The sequence below is a fragment of the Triticum dicoccoides genome, chromosome 3B (genome assembly GCF_002162155.2).
Source record: "Triticum dicoccoides isolate Atlit2015 ecotype Zavitan chromosome 3B, WEW_v2.0, whole genome shotgun sequence".
Taxonomy (NCBI): Eukaryota; Viridiplantae; Streptophyta; class Magnoliopsida; order Poales; family Poaceae; genus Triticum; species Triticum dicoccoides.
Genome location: NC_041385.1, coordinates 532,217,923 through 532,225,972, shown reverse-complemented (window position 1 = coordinate 532,225,972; position 8,050 = coordinate 532,217,923).

Here is an 8,050-nt window from a genome sequence, read left to right as displayed (position 1 = left end):
AACTTGATTGCCCCTGACCTCGTGAGGACCTCCTCTACAATGCTGCCTCCTCAATCTTGCGGTAAGCTTCATCAAGTGACGGCGAAATCTCCTCACGGGTGCTGCAAGGGATCAAAAAGTGGGTTAGGATACCTAGAAAACAAAACAAATGGAGTGTGAAAAGATATGGTGCATGATATGAAACGTAGGTACAGAAAGTAGGGAGTTGCCATGTGGAGGCAAATCCAGTTGCCATGTGTAGTGCACTGTAGTTGCCATGTGACATCAACTACAGTTGCCATGTTGTGTCAACTCCAGTTGCCATGTGGTTGCCGAATGGAAAATGCAGCATAGAAACAAAATTACAGGTGACATGGTGCAGCAAATCCAATTGCCATGTGTAGTGCACTGTAGTTGCCATGTGACAACAACTACAATTGCCATGTTGTATCAACTTCAGTTGACATGTGGTTGCCGAATGGAAAATGCAGCATGGCAACAAAAAAATGTAGGTGACATGGTGCAGCCAAGCTAGTTGCCATGTCACCACATAACAATTGCCATCACAAGTGAGAACCCCAAAAAAATGCTTGGGGAGCCAGAATACACAGATGTATACAAGAAAATGATAAGCACATAAGAAATGTACATTGGACGATCGGCTCTGCGAACTTGACAGCCTTCCTGCCCATGACCATTGGCTGCACCATCATTGCGGGCATGCCTCCCGGGAAAGCAAAGGCAACTGGCATAGGATCTGGCACCACTGATTGATCTTGAATGATACCAAGGCTGAAGCTCTGTGGGGTGAAGGCCATTTGGTGCCTCTCATGCCTACTGGCCGGACCGCGAACAACTTGCGGGGCAGAATCCAAGGGTGAAAGATTAACAAACATATCTGAATTGGCCGCTGTAGTATCATCGGGCTTGTTTGTAGGGCGGGGCGTGTTGTCAGCAGTATCGGCTGCAGCTTTCTTGACAATCTTCTTGTTTGGGCTGTAGGGGACACCAACATTGACTGGGAGCCTGGAAGTGCGCAGATTTAAGCTGGGGATTTCCACTGCGGGTAAAGGCGCAGTCTGCTCCAGACGCTCACCTGCGTTACTCGTGCCCGGCTTGACACCTGCATCAGTTGTGCTCCGGTCTTCCGGTTTCTCCATCACATTGCTTTTGATAGGTGGCGGGAACAGTGTCGACGCAGGAACATAGCCAGACTCATCTCTGCTACTCCTAGATACAGCTGGTGCATTGGGTATGTCTGTTGATTGCTTGCGGGGGCTACGACGCCTAGGTGGAAGACCAGCACGCGAAACAGTCGCCTTAGCAGTATCTGCACCGATAGGAGCTGGAGCTGTTGTGCCAAGACTCTCACCTGTAGATGGCATATCATTATGAACTGCCGCCTCAACCACTTCTGTCGTGGACACAGGAGTGCCACCACGCACGCGCTTGGAATCAGTGTCAGATGAGCGGGAATCTTCCTTGCTTAGGTTGGTCTCGGGAGCGTCCACTTCAACGCTTGCTGATGGGGTGGCATGGCTCACAGCAGCATCCTTCATTGCCAGAAGAGTGGGCAATATTTCAGCAGTCCTGGCAGATACCGACTCGTCACTCCCCGATGTACGGATGCCTGTTGTTCTAGCCTGCACATCTGCAACCGGCTGAGATGGTCGGCCACTTGCGTCAGAGTTAGTGGGAACAGTTGACGGTGCAGCAGTAGTTTTGTCGACTGACGCCTCATGAACATCTGAGTTGCCCCCTGTTGACAACTTTGAATGAAGGCGTTCGAGTGGGTCCCTAATGATATGCTTGGCCCCGCGTGTAGTAGTCTTCTTCACCCTGCAAAAAAGAAAGCACGTGAAAAAGGTATTAAGAAATGAACAAAAAATATTTGCCATGTTAGAAATCTAAAAAAATGAAAAGTAGCTGGAAAAACTGGTAGTTGCCATGTAAGGGGAATATGAGTTGCCATGTGGCATAGTTAGCAGTTGCCATGCAAATCCAGCAAGAGTTGCCATGCTAGCCAACATGGAGAATGATAAAAATGTCTGATCTGCGAGGAATGCATTTTCAAAACTAGGTATGTGGTGAGCACATAAGCCAATGCAAAGATAGCAGTTGCCATACAGGTACAAAAAGAGATGCCATTTGGCCTAGATAGCAGTTGCCATGCAAAAACAAGAAGGAGTTGCCATGCAGTTAAAAAAGGAAGGAAATCACTTGAAAAACAGCAGTTGCCATGTGGGAATGATGACAGAAGCCCATGTGGCAAGCTGAACAGATGCATTGAAAAATAAAAAATATAGCACTATGACAATGAAAGCACATGGAAAACCAACTTCTTGACTGGCTTTCTCATGTCTGGCAACATGACAAGATCCCCGGTGTTGGACGTCGTCATACGAGGAGATGACCTGGTGGAAGGGGTGTCACCAGTAATGGGGGCACCTTTGTTCAACCGAGCAGAAACACGGGTTGGCGTTGGTGCCTGTTTCTTCGTAACTGCTCGTCCACCAGCTGTCGCCTCACTGCACGTATAAGATGGAGGCAAAAAAGGGTGGAAATTGTCAGACAGCAAACTCATTGCCGCACTTAGCAAAAACAAATGCAAAAAGGGGTCAGTCTGTTCCAAAAATATAGACAAAACAAAACACTAAAATAAAAGTCGAACCTCCTCCTATCAGCTACAGGATCGGTCCTAGACCTCTTGCCAGGAGAACCCTGCCCAACATCCTCTGGAGCCCTCCCCCTCTTTGATGGCAACACCCCCTCGCCTCTCGCAGCCATATGTTCTTTGACTTTCTCCGGTGGGGGGACATCTGGTGCATCCTTCCCCTTCTTACCACCTGCACGAACTTCAACATGTTCATCATCGTCGGTGTCGTGTTGCACATTCTCCATATCATCGTCGTCATCCATGTCGAGACCAGCGTCTCCATATAGTTCATCTTGTGTGTCAGCAAACTCTTGGGAACTGTTGTAGTCATACCGGCCATGGCAACCCGTTGGCCGATGTGTCCGTTCTGGAACAAATGTAGTGAACCAACTCGCAACTGCGTCGCTATCAGAGCCATTAAGGGACGCCCAACCCTCAACCAACTTCCCGAGCAAGCCGGTCATGCCGAATGCAAACTGCCCAATTAGATGCTCAACAGGTGCCCTCACCTGTGCACGAAACAACAAGCAGCAATAACCAACCATATTACAGTCACTTGCACGAGATCAAAAATAATCCAAGGCAGCCATATATATATATATCCTTGATTACCTCAGTAGGGCAAGACGAAGTTGAGTGCACGTCCATCCACTTTCCAAAGTTTTGAGGCCCCCCAAACACGTTGTAGTCTATAGCATGCTAGGCCATCAGCTGGAAAAAACCAAAAAAAGATAGGATGTAAGAGAGAGAATGATGAACACTAACTAACAGTTCATGTGTTGCAAATACAACAAAAAAGAAGACGAGAATATAAGTTTCAGCACGAATGACAGAGTTGCCATGTGGAGTGAGACATGGATACCATGCGCAGACAGCCATGGCTAACAAAGGTAGTCACTCTTGTTACCACAGACGGTTGCCACATGACGATTTTTTCATATATTATGCTGCAAAAATTTGTAAGAATGCCGTGTAGAGAAAGAAACCAGAACTAACCTGTAGTTTTCCATATTTGGTATCAGTTACCCTGTCTGCAGCAAGCACAACCTTGACAACATCACAAGTCCACGCAGAAACAACAAACTTGTGCGTAGGCGGCGGGCCTCCTGTCCCAGTGAAATTCACGGTGGACAGATCAAGACAGTCGACGTACATGAGCTGATGTACAACAATTTTAAAAAGAAAGAAATATCAGTTGCCATCATGGTATTTTGCAAAAAAACAGGATAATGTATGTTCCTACGATCATCAAGTTGAAGTGCATGAAAAGAGAAAAGAAGAAGTTGACATCTGTATGTGATAGTTGCCATCATAGTATGATGGCAGTTGCCATCTTGTTATGATCTTGTTGCCATGCATGAATAAAAGGTGTTAAAAGAGTGTTCACAGAAAGGACTGGTAAAAAAATACCATTAAATGCAGTCGACAACCATTCCGGTACATCTTGCTTGAGAATGCATCATGCAGGAAGTCGGCAATGAACTTACACCAATTCATGTTCTTCACATCTTTCAGTTTCGCCTGCACCGCACAATTTTCAGGACAACGAGTTGCCGCATCAGAAATCAAATGGAAAAAACATCAAGAAACAATGGCATTGACTAGCTTGCACATGACATCGGAGCCAAAAGATTGAAGGAAAATAATGTAGTAAAGATAGATCATTCACCAAGATGGGGAAGCATTTATTGCTTGGGCGAAGAGAAGTGGTCGGCGCGAAAACAGCTGAGATGAGGTACATGAGTAGTTTCATCTTAAAAACCTCGCCATGGGTTGTCATGGCCTGCAGCGAATCTGCCAGTACAGACGTGTTCGGCATGGATTCCAATCCAGGAAACAAACGGGGGAACAACGCTTCCTCGATCTTGTTATTGGCCTCATAATTTGTCCATGGGGCACACCCAAAGTGCAGAACACGGATTCCTCATTCAACGGCAGTCTTCCACGTCTCGGAATCACAAATTCCCTGGAGGCGGGGTCGTAAATCTCACCAAGCTAGTCGCATACAGGGTTGACTAGATTCGTGCACCGGACATTCATCAAAGCCTGCATACCCATCTCAGCAGCAGCTCCCTTCTGATTGTTGGTAAATTTATCAGTCAATGAAGTCAGTCGTTCCTGCAAGGCCCTGTTGCGAGTACGTTTCTTCTTTTGCAAAAACAGACAAATGATCAGTTGTTGCCATGTTTTCACTGTCATGAAACTTTAGTTCATGACAGACGACTGCAAGCTAGAGGTGGCGACCAATAACATATGCAGGAGGAGGAGGGTGTGTGGACAGTTACCTCATCGCCATCTTTTCTCCGTCCAGTTGCCCGATTCTGCTATGGTGGATCCATGAAATCATCATCATCGTTTTGATGATCACCGTGAGCCATTCTACTGAGGTAAGAACAGACCAAATTGTCACAGTGGAAATGAAAATGCAGGAAGTAAGCAGTTGCCACCTAACAGAATGTACTTGCCGCATGGGCTCGAGTGAAAATGTCAACTAGTGAATGCAAATATCACATGAACACGCACGCACCCCCGCTATGATTGTCGAAAACATAAATGTGCCAATTAAGCACATTGGTTACATTTGGAAAAAAATATACAGATTGTAAATGCACTTAAAAACAAAATGTTGAAGTTGCCATGTTAACACAAGATATTACGAAAGAAAATCACAAAATCCTCCACTGCACAAACCTAAAATGTGGCAGCTCACACCCTGTCCTCATACAAAAATGACTTGCCATGTGTTCAATGGCAAAATGTGCTAGATTGGAATTGCCATGTTAAAATGCAACACATAATTCAAAAAGCGATGAAAAACATCTAATGAACAACCTGAAATTGCAACGCACACACTGACCTCATATCAAAAATGAGTTGCCATTTAGTACGGACAAATATGTTCAGATATCACAAGTCATCATGGCAAAACACGAAACTGGTCTGTCGTACAATGAATTTGCCACATTATCCTGACTATGACATGGCAACAGACATGTTGTGTTCAGACAAAATACTTGCCACATGGAAAGCATATATATGGCATATGACACAATTGATGTGCAAATTAATTGCCATGTTATGCAGCCAATTTACCACATTATCCTGTCCACAACATGGCAACAGCCACAGTGTGTTCACAGTCTATTTGCCACAAAAATATGCTATCCATGTGGCAACTGACACAGTTGATGTGCAGATTAGTTGCCATCCAGTGCAACTGGTTGCTGAAACTGCAGTGACTACCTATTTACTACACTTTACCATTCCTACAGTGTGGCAACTATCACAGTCATTCCGGAAAATTAGTTGCCACATGGAAAAGCATATTTGTGGCAACTATCACAGTCATTCAGGAAATTAGTTGCCACATGGAAAAACATATTTGTGGCAACTATCGCAGTCATTCAGGAAATTAGTTGCCACATGGAAAAGCATGTCTGTGGCAACTATCATAGTCATTCAGGAAATTAGTTGCCATACAGTCATGATAGTTACTCAAACTACCATGTTTGCCTTCATACTGCAGTTTGAAAAACAACTAACTAGATCTAGGATTCAATGGCAACTATAATGACTTGAAATTCATCCCCAAATTCTCCCCGAACTGATCGCAAATACCAATTCGAAGCAATGCGCAACTATCAGACAGAAAAACGACGGCCCAATCCCAAGGCACAACCAGTATGTGTCTCCGGACAGGCCGAACCACACCGGCGAGACCGCCACCGCGGCGGCGACGAAACTGCCCAGTGCTACCGAAAACGGCAAGCACAGGACTCCGCCGCCGGCGGGAACGCCGGCGCATCGCCAAATCGTCTGAATCTCTATGAATCTCGAGCGAAGCATCGAACACGGAGGGAAGGGGAGAAAATGCAGGCAAGGATTATGAGAGTGGGAGCGAGCATTACCTTCAATTTGTAGGCGCTCCGGCGAAGCCGCTCCGGTCCCGCGAGCACCACCGACGGCCGCGAACGCCGTCGCCTCTTCCGCCTCTGCCGTCGCCTTCTCCCCTCGTCTTCTCCTTCAATCGTCTGAAATGCGAAGTGGGTTGTGCGAGTAACTGTGGAGATGAGTAAATGGAACCGTGAAGGGGAGGAGGGCGAAGTGCGCGACGTGTTTGACGTCAACCACGGTCGGCGCGTGGCATGCTGGCGCATAGCAGTTCCACCGCACGCCCCCGAGTGGCAACCGCTGACCGCGGGGGGGGGGGGGGACCAACGTGCGGGCGAATTATGTCACACACCACACACGCGTCTTGTCCTACGTGGCACAGAAAATCGGCCAGACCGTGCCAAGATTCATGGATAACTGGACGGTGATGGATGCGTGTGGTCGAGATGGCTAACGCCCACACGTGTGGGCGTTAACATTTCCATAAATCTTTTATCAAAATTTGACACGGATTACAAAGAAGACCAATAAACAAAGATGAAGGTAGTAGAAAGAAAAAAAATTAAAAAGAAAAATTTGCACGAATCTCCACCTAAGATTCCATAAATATAGCATATTGACTGAGACTGGGTTAGATTGAGAAATCCCGATCTGTAACGCCCTGGTTTCGATGCGCCAAGTGTCTTCCAGTTATTCGCCGTCGTTGCCATGTCATTTGTTTGCGTGTTGCATTTTGCCATGTAATCATCTGCATTTCATATCATGTCATCATGTGCATTTCATTTTGCATACGTGTTCGTCTCATGCATCCGAGCATTTTCCCCGTTGTCCGTTTCGCAATCCGGCACTCCTATGTCCTCCGGCGTCCCCCTTTTGCCTCTTCTCTTGTGCGGGTGTTAAACGTTCTTGGAATGGCCCGAGGTTTGCCAAGCGGCCTTGGTATAGCACCGATAGACCGCCTGTCAAGTTTCGTGCCATTTGGAGGTCGTTTGGTACTCCAACGGTTAACCGGGTAACCGCAGAAGCCCTCTTTTGTGTGCAGCCCAACACCCCTTCCAAAGTGGCCCAAAACCCAGCAAACTCCCCTCCATGCTCTCGGTCGTTCGATCACAATCGCGTGGCCGAAAACCGCTCCTCATTTGGACACTCCTAGCTCCCTCTACCTATATATATGTGATCCTCCCCGAAATCCCGCAGTCCAAACCCTAGAAATTCCCCTCGCGCCGCCGGACGTTTCTTCCTCCGCGCTCGGACATGTCCGCTTCGCCGCCCCGTCCAACCCGAGCTCGCCACGTGTCCTGGCGCCGCCGTCCTCCGCCGCAGGCCCGCCGGGACCACGGGGAGCCCGCCTCGGACCGCCCCGGGCCCGATCCCTCGCGTCCCCGCGCCTCCGCCCGTGCCCGCCGCCGGCGAGCGCCGCCGCCTCGACTTCCGCCGCCCTCCGGCCGCGCCTCCGCCGCCTCGACTTCCGCCGCCCGGCCCGCGCCCCGCGCCGCCGACCTCCGCCGCCTGCTCGCCGTCGCC